We start from the raw sequence: 12148 nt of genomic DNA on the forward strand, positions 1-12148 counted from the left end.
GGCTAAATCATTGGAAGAAGCAAAGCCGCAAGTGAATAAGGTGGAAGCAGTCCAAAATTGTCCAAAACCAGTCTCCAAGGATCAGGTTCGGGCATTTCTGAGAATGGTGGGATGGTATCAGCGGTGTATCCCGAATTTCGCCATGGTAGCGCACACCTGACCGACCTTCTTAAGGGCACAAAGACATCAATGGGCAAATGGCCTCTTGAAGCGGAGATGGCGTTCCAAGAGTTGAAACTCAGGGCTACAGGTCTTCAACTTTCCTGTGAAACACAGGCCTGGGAAGCTGCACAGAAATGGCAAAGTACTAGAGGCGAGCTACGTAGCACTGAGATTGTTAGCTCCAGTAATATAAACATAGGAAAAATGTTCCAGCACCCGAAGTGATAAGGAGTAAATCAGCCATGTTTAGTGCTAGGGTGATTAAACACCTGGAGAGAGGGAGGAGTTAAGAGGATAAATTCCCAGCCTTTTAGAGCATTTGGTGTGGGGTGGGTCTGGAGGTGAAAGCTCTGGAGCTGTATTGCCTTGTGAAGGAAAGCTAAACCTTGGGTTGTTTGTTCCTGAAGTGGGTGGTTGCCCGTAGCAACAAGGACTGTGCCATACGTTATGTTTTGTTTTTCCTGTTAGGCCAGGAATGCCGTGTTTGTTTTTGCTAACATTGCGGTGGTTTATGCAGTTCCCTTAATACACCACAACGGAAGATTTAAAGAGACAGTGTTCCTGTGTCTACCTCTATGTGCAGCCAAATGAGGCGATCTGCCACAATACATATATATATATATGTAGAAATTACTGATGGGTTTTGAGTGTGATATCATCCCATTCCATGTTGCTCCCTGTGTGAAGAGTAAGCTCATGATGGCTGTTGCTTTTTAGTGTAAGAAATAAGAATTTTTTTTTTGGGGGGGGGGGTGGAGGCTTTTGAATTAGGCCAACGCATAATAAATGATCAGATTGATCTGGTTGGTCGGGGAGTCTTAAGACTAAGGGCTCGCTCACACTGTTGTATCACATAGCTGAGTGCTCTCTAATGTTTTATTGGATAGCACTCGGACCAATGTTATTCTATGGGGCTGTGGTGATCTACGTTTTTTTCTCATGCTTAATTCTCATGCCCGAAACAATCACGGTATGCTGCAATTGACTCCGCAAATCGAATCATGCATACCCATACAAGTCTATGGGTGCGTGTAAATCATCGGACTGCACTCGGATGTTATTCGATTTATGTGGACTTGGGCAATGGAAAAGATTTAGAAATGAAGACCTCCGTCTTCTCCACACTTGTGATAGAATTCTCTCATGCGAGAGAGTCGGATCACAGTAAAGTGAAACTCTGATCAAACTCTGACAGAGTTTGATGAGGGTGTCAGTACTATAATCAGTCCTGATTGTCCTTAAAGAGAGAATAATCACTCGTGTGAGCAAGCCCTTACAGAGATCGTCACTTTCAGGAAAATGTGACCCAAACTTTGAAACATACCTAAAATAAACTAGGTATTCTCACCTTCCCTGGGTCCTGTACTGGCTATCCGTCGCTGCTCCGGTCTGAGTTTTGGCTGTAGTGGTGACGTCACCGCTGTAGCCAATCATTGAGCTCAGCCACACATACCGTTTAATTTTTATTCCCTAGCGTGTTTACGTGCAGTATCCCTTTTCATTACATAATCAGAAATCGGTTTATCTGATGAAGGTCAGTTGTGACCAAAATGTTAGTGTGGATTGCAATAAAATATCACTTAAGCAATTTATTCAGTACCAAGTTTTGTTAATGATTTTAATCCAAGTCACAGATCAAAATCACACATACAAGTCTATGACAAATCACTGACAGCACACTGATACCATCAGTTTTTAACATTACATTGGATAGGAGAAGCTATGCAATATATGTTTTTGCATACGAGAAAATCACTGATGAAACAGTGATAGTAAAAACTGTAAAGATCTGGGTTGTAAGTAATCACCTAGGCAGGTTAACGATGCAACAATATTTTATTAATCACAGCCGTGGTAATAAAGCAATTCCAGGTAAATGGCCAAAATACAGTTCTCTCAGTCCTCAAGTTCCCAATCTGGGTTCAGTAGTTCCACTGGCTTTGTATCAGGCCATACTCACTGTCTCCCAACTTTTGGTTGGCCCACAGATTTCGTATCTCCAGCCAGTATAGTCTGTAGCCACAGTCCATGTTCCTCTAGACAACAGATAAAACGATGAAAGCACAGGTATCCAGTAAGTGGTATACTTAGTCTTTAGTAAGTGGGCAGCTCCTCACATACCTCCCCCACTTTTTCAGCATGGACACGAATGTAAGAGGTCTCGCCTTTATGAGAGCGAAACTTTGTATCATCCAGTTTCCTCAAAGCATATTCCATGTCGTCCTTGCGAATATACTCCACAGTCCCCATTCCACCCTGGTAAATGTCAGTGTAATAGACATCTCCAGCTTCTCTCATATGGTCTTTCAGATCCTGCCAACTTCCCGATGGGGGAAGCCCCGAGAAAAGGACTCTGTATTTAGTTCTCTGGATCAGGGATCTGTCCTTTCCACGGGGTCCTCCATATCCTCCCCCTGATCCCCAGTTTGTCCTGGGAAACTCCACACGTGCCCGATGAGAACCAAACTTGTATCCACTGCGACCCACCCCAGAGTGCGGACACCCAGTTAGGGGGATGGTCACTTGGCGGCCTGGTAAAGGGAGCTCTGGGGGAACAGTATCTGGGCTGACCAGGGTGAGGGTAGATCCAGTGTCCCGAAGTCCCTGGGCCTCCTCCCTGATGTCATTTAGCTCCCCCAGATTACATTCCTTCATTGTGACAGTCATTGCATTTTGTGAATTACCACAGGTGGGGGGTTAGTCTGCAGATAGTGCCGCTCCCTCTCGGCTGAAGCAGTGAGAACCGGTCTTTGGCTTTGGGTTACGACATTGGCCCAGTGGCACACCAATCCTCGTCCTAGATTGTGATGTGGGCTAGAACGTTCCCAGCATTCCCTGGCAAAATGCCCCATGCGGCCACAGTTATGGCAGTTTAGCCCTCCTCGCCTCAACACAGACCGAACTTGGGGGCTTGGGAAACCTCCCCCTCTTTGTGAAGTCCAAAATCCCTGCAGTTCCTCATCTGGCCGATCCATGGGTCTCGATGGCCTCCCTGTAAAATCCTGTTCCTGACTCGCTGGGGCTGTACTTCCACGTTGCCCTGGTCAATTAGCAGACCAATCATCAGCCAATCTTGCAGCCTCATCCAGGCTGAGTGGTTTTCTATCTGCCACCCATTCTTTTAAATTACCTGGGAGCTTTGACGTAAATTGTTCCAGCATGACTACTGTATATCCATTACATGTTCTGCTTCCCGAGCCCCTAGTCCTTCTATCTACTGAGTGCATGCCGTACGTAGTGTGTTAGCAAACTCCCGATGCGTGTGTGCAGCGGGCTTGTTAGTCTCCCGAAACTTCCTCCGGTAGGTTTCCGGCGTTATGGCATACCTCTCTAGTAATGCGCTGCGAATGGTATAGTAATCTCTGATCCCCAGAAGACAAGTTATTAAAAGCTTCTCTTGCTTTTCCGGTCAGGCCAACACTCAAAAATCTGGGCCAGTCACTGACTGATACATCATGCAGCATGCAGAGGTTCTCAAATAACCGGAGATGTTCATCAATATCCGAGGTGTCCTCATTGAACTGTGGTATATCCCGGTACCTTAAAGATGCGGGCCCTTCTCTCCTGTTATCCACTGTCCTCTGCAATGGGGCGGGTTGGGGTACTGCTACATGCACACCCAGATATTTGCTTAACACTGCCGCCCGCTCTATCTCCGTAGCCCGATCCTAGTCCTAGCGCATCCAGCAACCGCCTCAACTCAGTCGGTCGATCCTCCACCATCTGGATGACAGCCCTGGGCTGTTGTCCCTCATCCACGTCAGAACTGACCTCATGTGGATGTTCCTGATCCCAATCGTCCAAGCGTTGCATTAGGATCGCCCGATTGTCCTCCGGCAACCACTCTAGTTCTCTCTCAGAGCAAAGGGCTCTCAGATCCTCCTTATTGAGCCTCTTGTAGATGGAGTCTACCATCTCTTCTGCCAAGTCACCTCTCAGTAACTTTCCCTGGTATGCTGTCCAGAGATAGGTGATCCCACCGCTTGCCACCACTTGTAAAGATCTGAGGTTGTGGGTTGTAAGTAATCACCTAGGCCGGTTAATGATGCAACAATATTTTATTAATCACAGCCATGGTAATAAAGCAATTCCAGGTAAATGGCCAAAATACAGTTCTCTTAGTCCTCAAGTTCCCAATCTGGGTTCAGTAGTTCCACTGGCTTTGTATCAGGCCATACTCACTGTCTCCCAACTTTTGGTTGGCCCACATATTTCGTATCTCCAGCCAGTATAGTCTGTAGCCACAGTCCATGATCCTCTAGACGGCAGATAAAATGATGACAGCTCAGGTATCCAGGAGCAGCAGTACTTTTAAGAAAGTTTAAATTCAAACGACATAATCCATAATGGTAACATGTTTATCCATCCATCCTTCCAAGTCCACGGTCTCCATCTCCTTCCTTCACTCCTTCCACACAACTCTCACTAAAAAATGTCTCTCCTCTACTTCCCTGGGGTCAGCCCCCTCCCAGGTCAGAAGTGCTGACACCCTTCCCCTTAAGCATTTACTGTTCGCTAAAACAATGAAGAATATTCTAGAAGCCTTCATCTGAGACTGCATGTAAGACCCCCTGTGGTGACGGCTCCACTGTGTCTCAATCTACACTCACCTAATGAGATTATTGGCTGTTGAAAAAATGGACTCCTGAGATAAAGATGATATTAGTGGAATGCTGGACATTTTACAAGTGAATCTTACATACTGACAAAGTAAGCAGAACTATATAAAACATAACAAGTAAATCACTAATAAAACACAATAATAATATTGACAAAAATGGTGGTCCGTTGCTGGAAAAGTATCATAGTCTTTAGTAAGCGGGCAGCTCCTCACAAAAACTGACACACTGACCAAATACTGATGAAAATCTAATTCAAAACACTGATGAAAATAAGCCTGGTTTTAACGGATTAAAAGTATACAAAGAAAGAAACTTGTGCGGTCAAAGGTTTGTTAAAATGTTACCGAAACGCCGCACTACAGCTATCAAACAAAAAAAACGCTGTCAATAAACATGTTCCTATTCTTCATTCTTTCCTTCTATTCTGCTTTTTCTGAATATCACAGCGAACCTGGATCCCGGCAAATCAATTTTATTATTAAGGTCTCTTTAAGATGTCCATTTTTTTATGTATGTGTTCTATTTGTATTTTTCACAGATAAACCTTGTAACCGTTATAGTCTATGGGGCTACTTAGGTATATGTTTTTTTTTTTTTTTTCTTTTATGGACCATGTGCCCGACTCATCAAGGTTTTCACGCCAAAATTCTGGCATAAATGCTTTAAAAATGTGCAAAATTTAGGAGCAACTTGGAAGTACACCTAAATTTTGCAACTTTTAGCGTTTTCACTCCGGTTTCTCCCAGCTACGACACTATGGGCTGGGACGGGACGCCACAACTAGTCTAGTTCATAATGGCTGTAGCGTTCCCTACTCCAGAAATCTCACTCCGACTGGAGTAAGATTTCTGGTGTGGCTCATGGAGACACACACCGCTTGTCAGATGTCCCAGATTCATAAAGAGGCGTGCACCTCTTTATGAATATGGAGCATCTGAATTGAGCGCGCCCCTTCATCAAGACCGACATGAATAACGCTGGTCTTGATAAATCAGGCCCTGTGTGTATATGCTAAAATTTCGGAGACCTGTCTGTTTTTTAACATCACAGATGAAAAGTACCAATACATGTCTATGGGTCTGTGGAAATCAGGGACAGCACATGGATGGCATCAGCGAGCGATCTGTGGGCTGTCCATGATTAACGTTTTAATGAATAGAGGAAGCTTTGTAATGTATTTTTTCCTTACATGAAAATCACTGATGGTAAAAACTGACACACTGACCAAATACTGATGAAACTTGGATCTAAAACACTGATTACATTCGTACTGTTTTTTTGCATATGTGAGCAAACACGGACGTTTGAATGAGGCCTAAAAGAAATATTAAGATGATGCAAACGCCTTTATGTTTGTGCCTCTTTGGATCAGCTGTCGTGTGCACCCTCTCATTAGAGAACATGGAGGAGTTTGTATGGCGTTAATGAGACTTCATTATTTGTTTGCCTACCACATATTACAGACAATAATTGGGATTCCTTCGTTCAGAGGAGGCAGCCCCAATAGTGATATAACTCGAGGAAGCATGCTGACATTGATATTTGTGTGCACTGTCGTGTGCTGCGGTGCCTGCGCTGAGCTTATAGTTTGCATATTCTCTTAATCCAGCTGTAGGAATTGTGCTGTTACATCCAGTCCTCGGTGTCTTGCAGTAAGTACATTTTACTTTCCATATTTAACTCGTATGTATTATATTTCAGGATGATTTTACTTTTTCAAGTGCACGGTATATCCACCTGTTTAGTTTATGGGCGGCATTAACGGCCATTCTAATACTGAATTTAAAAATGCTGTCATTGTTGCAAATATTAAAAGAAGCTAGCCATATAAAGAAAGAAGAAATGTCATCTGTGTGCTAGGTTATGCTATATATTGCAGTGGATCAGGAAAAAAGAACTCCGCATAGAGTAAAAATCAATTTAATAATAATAAAAAAAACGTACCCAAACTGTTAATCACTTTACAGAATTTGTAAGGATTTGGCAACTTTTACCTTCAGTATTTTTGTCAGGATCTGCACATTTAAAAAGCCATGATTTTTTTAAGTCTATTTTTATGTTGATGTAAGAGCATGATGTAATTTTTGCTGGCTATTAGGGTCACAGCTATACAAAATTAATATTACTACTTTTGTTTTTTTTTAAATGGTGAGTGAATTTCCTTTATCAATTCTTTGATTTGATAGCTTCATCAGAACAATACATGTGAAACTCTCGTATTAGTTTTTATTTGAGGCGGATGCTTGAACAAATAACTGCATTTCTGCCATTGCTTTTTTATATGGTATTCATTGCGTGGGATAATTAAATCTATAATTTTCTACTATTTGTTGTTAGGGTTGTTGCTATACCAATTATGTGTTGTTTATTTTTAACATTTTTTTTAGTCCCACCAAGAGAATTCAACATGCAAGACTTTGATTGCCTCAATAATACACTGCAATACATACGGACTACTAAGCTCACAGACATGGAGGCTTATAGCGACCTCTACAATAGCTTTGTGGACGCACAGATGAGTCCTTTCCCTGTCTAACCTTTTAAAACTCATGTGGCATCTAAGGGGTTAAACAGATATGATCAGAATTATCTCCAGTCCTTGTCAATGCATTGAGTTGTCAGGTGCAAATAATCAACTGATGAAGGTGCAAGGAACAGTTATTGAACATGCTAACGGGTTAGTGCTCCAGACGATGGGAGGAAGAAGATCAGTTGGTGGAGCATTGTATCTTTCCATGTGCTTTAGGAACCCGCTTAAACGGGTGATCCAAAGCTAACATTTATTTTAATCCTAAATCTCTACCTATTTAGTGTCCTAATTTAATCTTTTTTTTTTCTAATATATTTTAAGTAAAAAGTCTCTATTGTTCCATCACTACTCTAACTGCTTTATTTATTTATTTTACTACTTCCTGTGTGGTGACCGATCGTTTGACAATCTCAGTGAATGTTCTCCTTACAATGAGCACTGACAGTGCACTCTCTTGCCCGCTCGTCACTTCTCATCAGAGACAGAAAGAGAGTGCACTGTCAGTGCACATTGTAAGGAGAGAACGAGCAACAGAGGCCAGTGCCACCTCCACAAGAGTCGGCGAGAAAGTGCATTGTCACTGTGCACTGAGAAGAATAGTGCACAATGACAAGACCCTACTGAGCCTCTGTCGCAATTGACAACCGACACAAGCTCAGTACAGCAGGGACTAGCCCAGCACCCCGAAACGGACGTCACTGATGACGCTTCGTTTCAGGGAGGGGCAGAGGCTGCGGTCACTGCATGCACTAGAATTCTCAAACGAAGCACCATCAAACACGAAGTAGTAGAAAAAATAAATAAAGCAGTTAGAATAGTTAGGGAACAATAGGGACTTTTTAATTAAAGTGCATTAGAAAAGAGATTAGATTATGACATTAAATAGACATTTAGGATTAAAATACATTTTAGTTTTGGACCAACCTCTTAACAATGCTAACAACATGGAGCATATCAAATGACACATGCTTGCCCCATACATAGTGCTAGACACATGCCCAACCAAAAGTACCTGCGTTATGTCCTCCATATACAGTGCGGACACATGCCCCCTATATTTCCCAGTCACAGCTCCTTATCCCTATGTGGAATACTCAAGAGCTCATACAAAGTCCTCATTAATGGTCTTGGCGTATATTTACACAGTGCCGCAGTTGTAGCAGGGCATCCGAGAACCACGTCGTAAAAGCTGCACAAGGTTTTATTGCACAGAGCAAGTACAAGTTTGGTTTAAAAAAATATATATAATGTATTTGAACAATTTTGAGAAAAAAAAGCTAACATATCCTCAAAAAGCAACAAAATTTTATTAATGATAATTAAAAGCGGACATGACAAATACCCAAGGTGCGAACATACCCAGGACACTTATGGACCACCTAATACCCAAATAGGGTGATTAACAAGGTTCAGGCCTGGAATTATGCCTCTATCACTCCTGCTGACCAACTCCACTTTAGTGTCCTGAGTTAATAAAAGTGACAAATGTGCATAAAGTGATGAAAGGGTATACATAAAAACAAACCAGATAAGTATCATATATATACAGTGCCTACAAGTAGTATTCAACCCCCTGCAGATTTAGCTGGTTTGATAAGATGCAAATAAGTTAGAGCCTTCAAACTGCAAACGAGAGTAGGATTTATGAACAGAAGCATAAATCTTACAAACCAAAAAGTTATGTTGCTCAGTTGAATTTTATTAAATTTTAAACATAAAAGTGTGGGTCAATTATTATACAACCCCTATGTTTAATATTTTGTGGAATAACCCTTGTTTGCAATTACAGCTAATAATCGTCTTTTATAAGACCTGATCAGGCCGGCACAGGTCTGTGGAGTTATCTTGGCCCACTCCTCCATGCAGATCTTCTCCAAGTTATCTAGGTTCTTTGGGTGCCTCATGTGGACTTTATTCTTGAGCTCCTTCCACAAGTTTTCAATTGGGTTAAGGTCAGGAGACTGACTAGGCCACTCCAACACCTTGACTTTTTCCCTCTTGAACCAGGCCTTGGTTTTCTTGGCTGTGTGCTTTGGGTCGTTGTCTTGTTGGAAGATGAAATTACGACCCATCTTAAGATCCTTGATGGAGGAACGGAGGTTCTTGGCCAAAATCTCCAGGTAGGCCGTGCTATCCATCTTCCCATGGATGCGGACCAGATGGCCAGGCCCCTTGGCAGAGAAACAGCCCCACAGCATGATGCTGCCACTACCATGCTTGACTGTAGGGATGGTATTCTTGGGGTCGTATGCAGTGCCATCCAGTCTCCAAACGTCACGTGTGTGGTTGGCAACAAATATCTCGATCTTGGTCTCATCAGACCATAGAACCTTGAACCAGTCTGTCTCAGAGTCCTCCAAGTGATCATGAGCAAACTGTAGACGAGCCTTGACATGACGCTTTGAAAGTAAAGGTACCTTACGGGCTCGTCTGGAACGGAGACCATTGCGGTGGAGTACGTTACTTATGGTATTGACTGAAACCAATGTCCCCACTGCCATGAGATCTTCCCGGAGCTCCTTCCTTGTTGTCCTTGGGTTAGCCTTGACTCTTCGGACAAGCCTGGCCTCGGCACGGGAGGACACTTTCAAAGGCTGTCCTGGCCGTGGAAGGCTAACAGTAGTTCCATGAGCCTTCCACTTACGGATGATGCTCCCAACAGTGGAGACAGGTAGGCCCAACTCCTTGGAAAGGGTTTTGTACCCCTTGCCAGCCTTGTGACCCTCCACGATCTTGTCTCTGATGGCCTTGGAATGCTCCTTTGTCTTTCCCATGTTGACCATGTCTGAGTGCTGTTCACAAGTTTGGGGAGGGTCTTAAATAGTCAGAAAAGGCTGGCAAAAGAGATCTTTAATCCACACATGTGAAGCTCATTATTCTTGGTGCCTGAACTACTTCTTAATACTTTTGGGGGACCAAACAGAATTCTTGTGGTTTGAGGGGTTGAATAATAAATGACACTCTGAATTAACTTTTAACGTTTTTAAAAAAAAACAAAAACAAAATTTGCTGCAGTGCATTTCCCACTTCCAGGCTGATCTACAGTACAGATGTCACAATGCCAAGTTAATTCCGCATGTGTCAACCAACTAAATCTGCAGGGGGTTGAATACTACTTGTAGGCACTGTATATATATATATATATATATATATATATATATATATATATATATATATATATATATATATATATATATATATATATATATATATATATAATGACTATCCAGGTCCTGAAACAACAAGCCAGGGAGAGCTGCCGTGGAGCGGAGGCGCCATATCGCCAGCTTTAACTAGGGTGCCAACCTCTGCTACTAGGCAGGTATCAGTGGATAGGCATGTTGTTGCAGGGCCTGGATAGTCTATCTATGTGTATATATATATATATATATATATATATATATATATATATATATATATATATACAGTTAGGTCCATATATATTTGGACAGAGACAACGTTTTTTTAATTTTGTAATTTTGGTTCTAGACATTACCACAGTGAATTTTTAACAAAACAATTCAGATGTAGTTGAAGTTCAGACTTTCAGCTTTCATTTGAGGGTATCCACATTAAAATTGGATGAAGGGTTTAGGAGTTTCAGCTCCTTAACATGTGCCACCCTGTTTTTAAAGGGACCAAAAGTAATTGGACAATTGACTCCAAGGCTATTTCATGGACAGGTGTGGGCAGTCCCTTTGTTATGTCATTCTCAATTAAGCAGATAAAAGGCCTGGAGTTGATTTGAGGTGTGGTGCTTGCATTTGGAGGGTTTTGCTGTGAAGTAAACATGCGGTGAAAGGAGCTCTCCATGCAGGTGAAACAAGCCATCCTTAAGCTGCAAAAACAGAAAAAACCCATCCGAGAAATTGCTGCAATATTATGAGTGGCAAAATCTACAGTTTGGTACATCCTGAGAAAGAAAGAAAGAAAGCACTGGTGAACTCATCAATGCAAAAAGACCTGGGCACCCACGGAAGACAACAGTGGTGGATGATCGCAGAATAATCTCCATGGTGAAGAGAAACCCCTTCACAACAGCCAACCAAGTGAACAACACTTTCCAGGAGGTAGGCGTATAAATATCCAAATCTACCATAAAGAGAAGACTGCATGAAAGTAAATACAGAGGGTTCACTGCACGGTGCAAGCCACTCATAAGCATCAAGAATAAAAAGGCTAGACTAGACTTTGCTAAAAAACATCTAAAAAAAGCCAGCACATTTCTGGAAGAACATTCTTTGGACAGATGAAACCAAGATCAACCTCTACCAGAATGATGGAAAGAGAAAAGTATGGCGAAGGCGTGGTACAGCTCATGATCCAAAGCATACCACATCATCTGTAAAACACGGCGGAGGCAGTGTAATGGCTTGGGCATGCATGGCTGCCAGTGGCACTGGGTCACTAGTGTTTATTGATGATGTGACACAGGACAGAAGCAGCCAAATGAATTCTGATGTATTCAGAGCCATACTGTGTGCTCAGATCCAGCCAAATGCAGCCAAACTGATTGGTAGTCGTTTCATACTACAGATGGACAATGACCCAAAACATAAAGCCAAAGCAACCCAGGAGTTTATTAAAGCAAAGAAGTGGAATATTCTTGAATGGCCAAGTCAGTCACCTGGTCTCAACCCAATTGAGCATGCATTTCACTTGTTAAAGACTAAACTTCAGACAGAAAGGCCCACAAACAAACAGCAACTGAAAACCACCGCAGTGAAGGCCTGGAAGAGCATCAAAAAGGAGGAAACACAGCGTCTCACAGTGCTAAGCATCTCTGGGAACTCCTTCATGATTGTTGGAAGACCATTTCCGGTGACTACCTCTT

General features: G+C 42.5%; 1 protein-coding gene across 1 annotated transcript in view; it reads left to right on the forward strand.

Moving 5' to 3' along the window:
* Nucleotides 1–6321: 6321 nt before the first annotated feature.
* Nucleotides 6322–12148, forward strand: part of DDN (dendrin) — a 48945-nt gene continuing 43118 nt past the window's right edge. The window contains exon 1 of the mRNA XM_073670243.1: nucleotides 6322–6436. The gene's annotated coding sequence lies outside the window, so the exon portion shown is untranslated. The remainder of the gene's footprint in view (nucleotides 6437–12148) is intronic.

This window comes from Phyllobates terribilis, unplaced genomic scaffold, assembly GCF_046119375.1.
Source record: "Phyllobates terribilis strain yellow unplaced genomic scaffold, ASM4611937v1 Scaffold_2__4_contigs__length_985480577, whole genome shotgun sequence".
Classification (NCBI taxonomy): domain Eukaryota; kingdom Metazoa; phylum Chordata; class Amphibia; order Anura; family Dendrobatidae; genus Phyllobates; species Phyllobates terribilis.